The sequence below is a fragment of the Megalobrama amblycephala genome, linkage group LG1, assembly GCF_018812025.1.
Source record: "Megalobrama amblycephala isolate DHTTF-2021 linkage group LG1, ASM1881202v1, whole genome shotgun sequence".
Lineage (NCBI taxonomy): Eukaryota > Metazoa > Chordata > Actinopteri > Cypriniformes > Xenocyprididae > Megalobrama > Megalobrama amblycephala.
The window spans coordinates 23,863,176-23,876,857 of record NC_063044.1 but is presented as its reverse complement, the minus strand read 5'-3'; the positions used below and the strand labels follow the sequence as shown (position 1 = coordinate 23,876,857).

Sequence of the window (13,682 nt, the reverse complement as noted above, 5' to 3'; positions counted from 1 at the left end):
TCCTGTAACAGCCGAACTATTTTTACTGTGATTTATGAGCTTGTCTGAGCATTTGTGAGCTCTATTTGTTCATGGTTAAGCATGACTGGCGGTTGTAACATAGTCCTCATTTTAAAGCTTCAATAAATCTTAAGAATTCGTCACTTTTATGTCTTCATCAAGATCTTTATCAAGCACAAATCATGCAGTTATTAGATGCGATCATTTGAGAAGTGACAGAATAATTATAATAGAATATTTTCTCACCAAATATGCCAAAAAAAAAAAAAAAACAAAAAAAAAAAAAAAAAACTGCATGGTAGATGTTCAAGTGCCTCCCGACGGAGTGCATTTTAATTTAATTTTCATCTCCAACACTTTCAGTTTCGTTTACACAACATGAGTCAAGCTTTTGGATATTAGTTAAGCATTTAGCATTTTGTGAATAATAGCCTACACAAATGACAATGATTTCAGTATTTATTTATTTATTTATTTATTTATTTTTTCAACGCCACGTTAAAGGACTGGTTGAGACGTAAAACCAGATGCTGTAAGAGCTACATTTCATTTTATGCCCATTAGATGGCGCTGACCCCAAGGTTCATAACCCAAATGTTCATAACCCAAAAATGAAATCATTTACTCACCTTCAAGATGTTCCAAACATGAATTAATTTCTTTCTTTGGTTGAACATAATGGAAGAAAACTGTGGGTAACTAAACAGCTGATGGACCCCACTGACTTCAATAGAGTGAAATTCAGAAGCATTTATGTATTATGTTTATATACACTGCAAAAAATGCTGTTCTTACTTAGAATTTTTGTCTTGTTTCCAGTCTAAATGTCTAAAAATTCTTAGATCAAGAAGCATTTTCTTGACAAGTATAAATTTTTTTCTTGTTTTTATAGGAAAAATAAGTCAAAATTAAGTGAGTTTTTCCTTAAAACAAGCAAAATAATCTGCCAGTGGGATAAGTAAAATAATCTTAGTCCAAACTGAAAACAAGATTATATATCTTATTTTTGGTTTGAGATAAGATTATTTTACTTACCCCACTGGCAGATTATTTTGCTTGTTTTAAGGAAAAACTCACTTAATTTTGACTTATTTTTCCTATAAAAACAAGAAAAAAATTTATACTTGTCAAGAAAATGCTTCTTGATCTAAGAATTTTTAGACATTTAGACTGGAAACAAGACAAAAATTCTAAGTAAGAACCGCATTTTTTGCAGTGTATCCATTTATCAAAATGCAAAGTTAATGAATATGTTTTTTTTGTTTGTTTTTTTTTTTTTTTTTTGGTTTTTTGGTTTTTTTTTAAAGCACTGTGTATTTTGGTTTAAAATGTTTTAACATTATTTTATCGTCAGCAGGAACAAACTGTAAGAATAAACAAAATGTAAGAATAAAAAAAACAATTCAGAAATAAATGTACAGATTTGTAAACAACAAATAATGTCAACGTAATTAAACTTCACTTACCTAGTCGTTTAGCTGAGTTTTTGTTCACATTTTTAATATTTATTGTTTGTTTGTTTGTTTTTTTTTAATGAAAAATTATTTATCACAAACCATAATGAAATGCAGATTTATGGTGATGGTGCTGTCAGTCAGTCTGTTGACACCAATGAAATGAGCTTTCAGTGGCAGTTTACAGGTGATTTAAACACATCTTAATGAATGAGGTTAAAACAGGAACTATTGAAGCTTTTGAACCTGACATGATCATCAGCAGAGATCTGACTTTAAGTGTTTATAGTAGAAACAGATTCTTTTTTCAGTCCTTGATGAACAAAACAATAATACAAATCAAAATAGATACAAATGATACCTATCCTTACAGCAGTGTTTACTTTTTCCTTTATGTGTTGGAAACTGTTTTATTAAACACTTCAATTTCCGCAGCATAATATGTCCATAAGAAATATAGTTTGATTTTCAATGAGGGAATTAGATCATTAACTTCTTTCTATGTGAAACCGACAATGATCAGGCCTTTTTAAAGTTAGCAGACACCAGAAAATAGGCACGAAGAGCATTGTACCTGAAAAATAAATCATTAAAAGATGATGAAATGTTGAATGAACTTCATGTTGATTAAACTTCATGTTGATACTCTCCGTTGAAAGCCCAAAATACTATCATGGTGCTTCATGGCTTTGAAATATTAAAAAAAATTATTAAACTGTTTTCAATGAAAGTAGAATCATCTTGCAATAATAATAAAAAAACAATCAAAAGTTGATGATGAAATAAGAAATGAATATCATCAAAGAATTTGTGAAGCACCTACAAAAATCTGATGAAAGGCCAGAGTGAGAATGCTGTTGACAATAATTATATTCAGCTTTAGTCCAAACAGAAGATCATCTTATGATTTTATGACAATTGTTTTGTTACCTTTATTCTTATATAGAGAGAAGAAAGAACTTCATGCAGGTTTAAAACAACTTGAGGGTTTCATTTTTGGGTGAACCATTTAAGACTCAAGGAATCGACTCTCCTGGAATTTATGTGTAAAATAAAGCCCTCCACGACATCCCAAAATTCTGACTTTTTCTTCCAATTCTGTTAATCAAGCTGATCTTTTATTTGCAACTGCCAAGACAATTTTTACAGATTTATAGGCCCTCATTCAGCTATAAACACCTATAAACTACCATCTTGGGCTCTTTAGGGATTTATAAAAAAGACTTCTGAGGAGAATTAAAATGTGAAGTTGATCTGCGCTCTCGAGTTGGACACACATAACTGGCCAGATGATCTGATCAAGTGTGTGATTATTGTGTAACCACTGCTAGGAATCCTGGAAGTCCTGGAAATTAAGGAAGAAATATTTGTAGAAAATATTAAGTTATTTTTTTCAGCTCTTTGTTAATCTACAGTTTAAAATCTTCAGATATACATTCCAGCATTTATGATTTGTGATTTCAACACTTATGAATTGTTATTTGCACTTGTACTCCATGTTTTGTTGCATTACATATGAATAGATTGAGAACATTTCTTAAGCATTCAATGACAATAAAAAATCTTTAAACTCTTCTTTATGAACAACATAGCTGAAGAAGAAAGCATACAATGCTATAGTTTAGACTCTCTAGACATCTGTCCTTTAACTCTAACTAGAGCCATTAGGATTTCATCAGTCATGATCAAATGCTCTTCTTCACACAGAGAGTCTTCAACTTAGACTAATTTCTTCCTCATCCAGTTTGTTCTTCTGAATCTCCTGAATGCGTTTCTCTGTTCTCTCAAACATATCACTTGTGAAGTGCGTCCCTCCGTTCTCTTCCATCATCTTCTCTATTTTACTGATCAGATCTTTGAACTGTGGGAAACTGGCAGACTCATTGTCCAGACAGAAGAATCGGTTTCCACAAGTTTTTTGAGATCTGGATCACCTTTCTCTAGATACTGCTCAGTGGTTTTATGTTCCTCCTCTAACTGGTCTTTGTAAGTGAAGATGATCATGGTGTATTTTAGTATCTGTTCTCCAAACACTTCTTTGAGATGTTGCACTGTATTTTTCTCCTCCTCAGTGAATCGACCCACTCTAATGATGATAATAAAAGCATGTGGTCCAGGAGAAGCATATGTTACACATTTCACTATTTCAGTTTTAATCTCATCTACATTGAGTTCAGTATCATAAAGTCCAGGTGTGTCAATCACTGAGATCTCTTTATCAAACCTCACTGTAGTTTCTGACTGACACTGTTTCGTCTGAGAGATTGAGCTTGTGGAGAAATTATGGTGTGTCCAGTGGCACTTTTCTCACCTCCGGTTTTTCCCATCTGTTTTTCTGCAGTAATTTGCCATAAAATGTTATCTGATCCTCATCTCGTTAGGTTGGGTGAAGGGATGAGGCGAGGGCTTTTTATTAATACTATAAAAATTAAAACAAACAAAAACTACACGAGGAGGAAAACAGGAGACTTGAGAAGGACATGACTACAGCCTGAGACCGAAACGTCCAGTGCAAGAAGACTTTGACTTTTTAATTTGACGACATTATTTTATTTGTCTGTTATTTTGAAGAGAGCTTTTTGAAGGATATTGGTTTACTTTTGTCCTCTTTGAGCACTTGAGCTTAACTGAGACTTGTGTTTGTAGACGTTTAAGAGGCTGTTGTGTCGACTTTGATTTATTGCAATTTTAAGGAGGTTTTATTTTGATTATAGAAAATAATATGATTGTTCTTCTCACAAATCAACTGTTTCTTGTGTTTCACTGGCATGTCTCTCATGTGTTGATGACTAGTGCATCTTTGAGCCGATATTTAGTATGAGTAAAATATTTAAGTATTGTTATAGGGCTGTTGAATGCTTGAATCTGATTGGTTGAGGAACGTTATAAGGTGTGGAGTTAATTTCAGGGAAACACACGGCTAAAGTAGATCCAGCAGGTCTGGACCGCATTACAGTCCCATATCACCATATCATTGCCAAATGATTTCAGTTATTTCAAAAGGTCCTTACAGCCGACAACAGCAAAAGAAACAAAACCCACAACGACACAGAACAAGCAAATAAATATAGTAAACAACAGGATAAAAACAACAAATTATTGTCATGGTTTATGTCACAAAATATGGTTTATTATGTGCTGAAAGTGCATATGGGATGATTTGTAGAGCTTCTGACTGCATTAACAACACATGAAAAACACAAGTGTGATAAAATAAATTTGATTAACAAATAGACAGACATCAGTAACACAGATAAATGAAAACCATGACTGGATAAAGAAATAAAGCGCATAAGAATCTAAGTAATTAAGATTTTCCGTTATTAACTGAACAGCTAATGTTCAGTTCTAATCTAATCTAACAATTTTTTTTTTTTTTTTTTTTTTTTTTAAATGCCAAGGTCTCTGGAAAGAAAAGTTAGGTTAAAGTGCAGGATTCATTAAAGATTTACTTGGATTTTGATCTAAACAGAATTATGATGTTTAGAGTAGAAATCACCATTATTTTAGTGGAGTACCTGTATTAAGTATTAAATTCAGATATGCATCACATGGTTTGTGTCACTGTGTTAAATCAAGTTCTGTGAAGATTTGTGCATTTATACACTTCTCAAAGTTTTCTGTTGAGGTGGTTATTTACTTTAAAAACTGAATGTAACTAGCGAGGTTTAAAGCATTTGTTTCAGCTCAGTGGATGATTGACAGGCAAGTAGGTGGAGCTTCACTGCGGTCTGAGGCTCTGTTTACACCTGGCTTTAAGATGCATTTTGGTCGATCAGATGACAAGTGGACGACACTAAATACAGGTGGTGTTAATGGGGTCTAAAATGTTTTGAGCTTGTCCACTTTCGACCACTTCCAGAATAGGCAAAAAACGCATTAGACTGAATTTTTGTGCTGTAGATGTGCTCAAATGTGTTCGAACAGCCACAAAAGACAACCAATCTACTGACCTAATGAGTAAACATAACAGGAAGTGCACTATCCAGATGGCATTTAACCTTTGCCAGCTGAAGACCTAAGTTTGGATTGAAGATGAGAAATGTACTAAGCACAATGTTCTATGAACATACTGATCTCTAACACACATTTACTGTGTTTGGTGCGGTCTTGCAGCTGTCTGTGTTTTTCCCGTCGACCGTTCATGTGTAAATTGCATGTGGTTGTTTTGCCTATTAGATCAAAAGATCTGAAAAAGCCCATTCATTTACCCACCTATAGACCCTCCTGTTGGAAAAATCAGAGGTCAAAGGAGATGGATTAAAACATCAGGTGTATATGGATACGTCTCTCCCTTGTCTACTTGTGATGTGATGGACTAAAAAGCATCTTAATACTATTATCTTAATACTAGGGCCTGAGATGCATTTAGGACAGACGTTAGTCTTGCTCGAGTTGAAGCGTCGCTGCACAGACCCACATATGACATCAAATACAGTGAGAGCGATTCGAGAGCAGATGGCTTTATGCTTTTGAATAGCTCTCGCTGTACTTTGATGTCATATACATACGCTGCTTCAAGTCGAACAAGCCTGTTGTTCCACTACAAATATGTTATCTGCCACAAAAGTGATGCAGAGTGTGACAAAACAACAGATTTGATCTTTTCTGTCCCAACTTCACTAACACTCTCAAGTTCATTTAATCCAAAAGCAACATCTGAAGTTCCCTGTCCACTGATAATGGCAAAAACACACTTCCCATGTGACTTTAGTGTTGATCTTTTTTTTTTACATACATTTTACATTCTACTGGAAAGTGATGCAGTTTTAGGTGACCCTGCATTCCATTTTCCTGTTCAAAATATTTCCTTTTTTTATTTAAAATGGTAAAATGGTCCACAGGGATTCATATTAAATAACAAGTCTGTATATTTGCAAAATGTTAATTAAAAAATACAAGGGGTAATAAAAGTTTCATACTGTATAGTTTTTTTAAAGCTATTTTACACAACAAATGTTTACATACAGACCACAAGACAAAATGACTGAATTTACACAAAAGCTCCAGTTCAAAAGTTGATTATTAGTGCCATTACTTAAAGATTAAAGGCTTCTTGAATATCAGTGAATGAGTGAAGGATTTTATCTGAAAAACAGTTGGCAGCTTAAACAGTCATTATTCATCCAGGTAACAACACAGTATTAAGAATCAAGCGTTTATTTCAAATAAATGTGTTGCACAAGGAGAATCTGCCTCTCCTTAGTACTAGCACTAACAACTTACAAATGCAAATTTAAATATTTTCTGTATAAATCACAAGATGGATATAACACAAAACATACAGAAATACAAGATCAGATTTAAGATAAGAAACATGAATGGCTTCATTATGGTTGAGTTTAGTCCCAATATCCCACCCGAGCTCTTCTTCCTCCTGTATTCAACCTGTAAAAACACAAAATTATCACGTTTCCATTATTGCTGCATTATTACATTTGTACGTCTGAACTTCTTCCACCTGTGTGCATTAGCCATCATTTTTAAATAGTAATACTTCAGATCTATAGGATAATAAACTTTACATTTGTTAAAGCAGTTATTTGAAGATGTTTAAATTTGCTTTCAAACAAACACATGTTGAATTCATAACAGCTGTAGGTTTTGAATAGTTTGTATTTATGAATTGTTTTTGGCAAAATCTCCCTAAAAATCCCTGATCTGACGTAGCGTATATTAAAGATGTAAAAAATTTCACATAGACATTGAGTTTCTTTCTCTTTTTCTCACTTTAATAATGTAAACTTTAGATAGTTATACAGACATCACACATTCATTATTCTTCATAGATGCAGTATTATATTGAGGATCTTCAGAGGATAATCACCTGATAATGATGGTCTCATTCATTTCACAGGTTTCTAAGATTAAAACCAAGATGCAATCCAGCCACCAACACGTTTTAGCCAGCTTTCACTGTCTAGTCTGTAAGAAGGAATCAGAAAACAAAACAATAAATATTGGGTTTCACATATTTCAAAATAGTATATTTCCATTACTTTGAGTACACAGTCTCTAAGAGACAAGCTCACAGAGTCACCTAAGATAATCAGTCAAGTCCTGTCCAAAAACAGAAGTAACTTTGCATGAATTAAATAATACAGCCATGAATGAGCACATGTTGGAAATGAATTCATCTGCATTTTGCTGTTCACTCAGTGGGTTGATGTAGGCTACAGGAAATGCTCCAGCAGGGTCATGAAACTTTTAACAAGATTCACTTGTTTACAACACGGTTATATAGTAAATGTTTAAATAATTATGATTAATTCACTAAACATCCAAGTAAACACAACTCTGGAAATTAATTATTTATTATCTCCATGAGCGATCGCAGTTTGAGTTGTGTGTAAATGCATAGATAAACAGTGCTTTGTCAACAGATATTTCATAATCTAGATCGCAAAAACATTATTAATAATTCTGATATAACATACCAGTTGAGAAATGCAATAAAATATGATGTTTTGTTTGTTATATTCCAGTATTCCAGAGAATATTATCCAGTGAATTATTCTTCACTCTTCAGCCTATTAAAAAGCTTATAAATCTACTAAAACTGCACTTTAAAATGAAGTATTACATTTCTGCAAACTTGATTTGACTCCTGTCTTTAATTTATTTGCTTCATTTGAAAACATACATTCTATATTTATTTTGCTTATTTCAGACCCCTCTATTTATTGGTATATAAATAAGATTTCTGTTTTCTGTGCAAGAAGGGAGTGATTGTTATAAATAAAATGGTTTGTTCAGTTCAGTGGTGTTGTAATCATGTCATAAACAGAAGTATAACAGTAAATAAATATCGGTTATCAGGCAAATAAACACACAAATTATCAGTATCGGTTCTAAAAAATCAGTATCGGTCAATCACTAATTATAGCCACGCATTTTGTCTCAGTATTAATGGATAGATGGGACGTATTTGTGTTTGGTTTAAGTTTTATTTCCATGGTGAATTCATGTCTCTTTGTGGCTGCTTGTGTAACTGTGTTACTGGAAAGGAGCTTCACACCGTGTTAAATAAAGAGGAAGTCACACTGGCAGTCATTGTGTTCAGTGGTTTGATTTATCTAGTTCATTTCTATAACAAATATATTAAGCTAATGCAATGCTGTAACACAAAACACATGAAATACCTTGGTGTTATCTGTCTGAAATAAGGCATGTCACCATCTTTTGACCAGTCACTCATCGCAGACGCAGAGCTGAACCCACTTGAGCTTGAACTTTCACTAATGACACAAAGCAGAAAGGAAAAAAATCTTTATGGCATTTCTAAGTATTTTTTACATCTACTATCAGTCTTGGGGTTAATGCGTTACAAGTAAGATGAGTTACACAATCAGATTACTTTTTCAAGCAAGTAACACAAGTTACTTTTTTTCCCCATGTATTGACTGACAGCTCTCCTGTCCCCATGCTGGGAAAAATGAGAAGTGCAGAGGCGTTGTGTGTAAACGTGACGGTTACTGTAGTTTTAGACTAAATGTGAGCATATATTTGCTCATCTCACTTGCATAAAACCAGTTTCAGTATTGCTCAAAATGAACAAAAACAGTGAAACACAAACACAGCAGTGATATCTGCTGATGTACATGTTTAGGTTATTGGGGGCCCTTAGCAAATCTCCGGGAGGAGAGTATGATCCTCATACTCACCCATCCCCGAGCGACACCCCATAAGCTCTGCCACACTCACTAATGCATATTAGGGGTGTGACGAGACCAGTATCTCACGAGACGAGACGAGACTCGAGATTGAGTTCACGAGATGAGACCAGATGGCGAAATACATGACTAGAAAAAATATTCTGCAGGTGTATTTGAAATGTTTTAACTAATCATTTTGTAATGAATGTCATTTCAGTTCTACTTTCTGAGACTGAATTATCATATGCAGTAAAAGACAACAATACTCAAGTAATGTAAAAGGTTTTGCCACCAACTCAACTGACTGACTTCTTTCCTGTATGATTTCAGTCTCTTCAGATCTTACTGTACATGAATTATGAGCTTCTACAGCTTTTGACCTCCTAACTGAACTCCTCTCCACAATCTGATCACAGATATAAAAACAGTATAAATAAAAATGGTAACACTTTACAATAAGGTCTCATTTATTAACATTAATGTATTAACCAACATCAACTAACAACAAGCAATATATTTGCTACAGTATTTATTAATCTTTGTTAGTTGATAAAAATAGTCATTCATTGTTAGTTCATGATAGTTCACAGTGCATTAACTAATGTTAACAAATGAAACCTTATTGTTTGTACTAGTAAATAATAAGAAGAGAAAACTGTTATTCATTTTTATAGTAACACTTTACAATAAGTGCAACCATAATCGCACTCTCTCAATATTCAAAGATCAAATAAGACCAAATTTTTCTTTGATACAGAGCTGAGAGATGGTTACAACTACACTGCCCAGCCTAAAATAGCTTTCATATTGAGAGATATCTGTATTCATCAGTGAGATTGAGAATATTCTGAAACAATGCTTATGTGTGCGTTATAAACATGTCAATTTATTATAAGCAACACAAGACTTTAACAGCCAATGACATTTACAGCTGAAGAGACTGGACTGATTTTCTACTGTTTAAACATGGTCCCTGGAGCACAGATTTTATCAGCCGACAATCTTCAATGCACATTTAAGAGTTGCAACTATTATTAACAATAAAAGATGAGGCTTATCATTATGTCACAATGTCACCATTTTGCACCATTTCCTGCCAATCTGTCATCATAGTTATGAATTTCAATTCACAATTTGATTTGATATCAATTATTTTGGACACATCAGCTACTGTACATGGAAAATTCAACTAATGCTGTAAAATATACTGGGAATGGTACTACATTAATAGAATTGAAGCTTAAAATGAACTGATTTGTATACAAACTTAAATTACACTAAATGAATTATTTATAATAATAAATAATAGGCCTACTAACTTTAAAATTATTTCTACTCCAATTCGTTTTTTGAAATATAAACATTTAAATGGTGACTGCCAACTTGACAGATTTATTCAAACATACCGGTGGTTCCCAAACCTGTCCTGGAGGACCCCCAGCCCTGCACAGTTTGTATGTCTCCCTCATCTATCACACCTGATTCAACTCATGTGCTCATTAGTACAGACATCAAGACCTGAAATGGGTGTGTCAGATATAGGGAGACATACAAACTGTGCAGGGCTGGGGGTCCTCCAGGACAGGTTTGGGAACCACTCATATAGGCTATTAAAAAACATTAAAAATAATAATTATTAATATGTAATCTGGTGCATATATTCACCTAAATGTTTCTCTCTAGAGTTCATTTTTCTAGCTGACTGACGAGTTTATGGTCACTTAATGTGTTTATTCTGAGGTAAATGTGATGTTACATTTGTTTGTTTACAAGCTGTCTTATTAACGTCTTTTCGCGGTTGAACCACGAGCGATTACATAAGACATGATACAGATTTCAGTAAGTTGTACTGTATCTTTTAACATATGTTTAGATGATCATTCATGTTTATTTTGTGCTGTAACTGGTATTAAAGCAGGAGAGGATCAGTTCACGTGTGCTTCAAGCTGCCGCTTCTCTTAAGCTGAGGCTACAGCGATCTGTCACGCCACATTAAAGAGCGCCAAATCCGTATCCTCTGACTTTTATAAATGGGTATACGGAAATCCTTGACGTTTCCTAGTGGGTATAAGGCATTTACCCGTGTATCACGTAGACTACACCTCTGTGGGATCCCCCTCGGGAGAAATCTCGAGGGGCCCCATGCAATTGTGTGCTTTGCATGGTGGTAAACACACTACTGAGTTCAAACTGATCATCGGAATCGGGAAGAAAGGAGATTTAAGTGACTTTAACTGTGGCATTTTTGATGGTGCCAGGCAGGCTGGTCTGAGTATTTCAGAAACTGCTGGTTTTCACACACAGCCATATCTAGGGTTTACAGAGAATAGTCTGAAAAAAAGAGAAAGTGTCCTGTAAGTGGAAGTCCTGTGGGCAAAAATGCCTGTTTGATGCCAGAGGTCAGAGAAGAATGACCACTCTGGTTCAAAATAAAAGAAAGGCAACAGTAATGCAAATAACCACTTTATAACCAATGTCTGCAGAACGCACAAGTCAAACCTTGAAGCAGATGGACTACAGCAGCAGAAGACAAACCGGTGCAACTCCTGTCAGCTAAGAACAGAAAACTGGGGCTACAATTCACACGGGCTAACCAAAATTACATCACAGAAGATTGAAAAAATGTTGCCTGAGATGGCAGGGTCAGAATTTAGGGTATCACCAAACTGATCTCTTGAACATGACAGTGACTTCACTATACTCAAATCACCTCCGGAGTAACCAGGGCCTCATTTATAAAACTTTCATCCTATAAGTGTACGTACGCAAAAAAAGCTAGGAGCTTTCCCTATCACACAAAGAGGAAAGAGAAATTAAGAGAGAAACATTTTACTAAATGTGGTGCTTCAGGCTCATTTGAAGAGGTGTAATATTGCAAACAATAGTTTAACACAATATAATTGTGCAATACTGTCATTTTGTTTGTTTGTTTTTTGTTAATTTTTGACATGATTTCTGATGGTCTAATAGACGAGCAACTGCATACTCCAGACACTTTCATACAAAGCAACACACACTTAATTCAAGATAAATACTGTAATAATATCAGTGATCTTGTGATACTCTGAGTTACAGTAACATGAAAACAGGAACAGTTGAGACACCTGGAAGATCCACCTCAGATGTTTAAAGGTCTGAAGAGAGGAGATATCACGAAGGTTTTGTGGTAGCTTGTTCCAGAGCTTAGGAGCTGATATGCTGAAATATAAAAAATGAAAATATACTGCAAGCAAGTTTTCAGTGCTCGATCTCAGAGTACGGGCAGGGACATAGGGGATAATCATTTTGCAAAGGTAGGAAGGTGCTAAGCCATGACGAGCCCTAAAAACTAGAATAAGAATCTTAAACTGGATGCGGTAAGTAACAGGGAGCCAGTGTAGTTGCTGTAAGACAGGGGTGATGTGAGCTGATTTTTTGGTAAAAGTGAGGACCCTAGCAGCTGAATTCTGAATGAACTGCAAGCGATTTATGACTTTTTTGGGTAGACCATAAAGCAAGGAGTTACAATAATCAAGACGTGAAGTTATAAAAGCGTGAACAACAGTTTCTGAATGTAAAATGCCTTTTATGGCGGAGAATCTAAAGTTGTAACTGAGGTTAATTTTCAACCCTACAGCTCTACTGGACTCTGAACAAGCCAGTTTCTTCATTTTACCTTATTACTGAGTGTTTGCTGTGTGACTCTTATAAACTAACACTAAATCTGATCCTCCATCTTATAGAGTTTCTTTCTGCTGTGCTCCTGGCATGATTTAGTTTATCATGATTTCAGTAAAGTACATATTGAATGAAATGTATACTCTAAGTATTTTGATCTGCCATTGAAAGCAGATCAACACTGAGATCTTCCTATTGAAGAAATTCTGCTGCTCAGAACGACCTGAACATTACATTATGCTATGAGATAATGATGAATGTTGAGCTGACAACAGCAGCAGCAACAACAAAAGGTTCATAAAAATAACATGGGCTCATTTTCAGGATAACTCTTCATAACATATAGCTCTAATAAATATAAGTACACTATGCATGGAGTAAACATTATTCCTGCACTAGAACATCAATGACTGATCTTTCTTCTGAATACACCATTTCATCATTACGTCACACTTTATTCTATTTTAAATTCTCTCACAGCAGGCCTAACTGAACATTAGGATAAATGTAATGTGCTGTGCTAAGTGAAATGAAATATCCCATATAATCATACCTGATATTTGTTATATTCTTCACAAAAGAAGACATTGCAGCTCGTTCGTCGTGCTTCAGGCAGCTCACAAACTTACTTTCTATTTCTCTCTATCACAAAACAGCCTAAAAGGAAGGAGATAATTAAAAAAAAAAAAAAGCATCGCAATACACTTATTTAAAATTGTTATCTGATCATTAACGTCATTATCAATAACTGTTCAATGACTTTTTAAAACTTACTTGCATCAATACGACGATCTGGAGCATAAACTGTAAAAAATTATGTAGTGATGGGACGGTTGATACCGGAGCTCCGATGCTCCGACGCAGTTTTCAAAGCACTTTTGTATCACACACTGTACCGATGCTTGTATCGAAATGA

General features: G+C 34.5%; 1 long non-coding RNA gene across 1 annotated transcript; it reads right to left on the bottom strand.

Annotated features, from left to right (window-relative positions):
• Nucleotides 1-6,391: 6,391 nt before the first annotated feature.
• LOC125249590 lies at nucleotides 6,392-13,682 on the bottom strand. Its single transcript, XR_007180588.1, has 5 exons — nucleotides 13,541-13,682; nucleotides 13,320-13,423; nucleotides 8,597-8,692; nucleotides 7,282-7,379; nucleotides 6,392-6,842 (listed from the first exon to the last, which is right to left on the bottom strand). It is a non-coding gene; the product is annotated as an uncharacterized LOC125249590 (long non-coding RNA).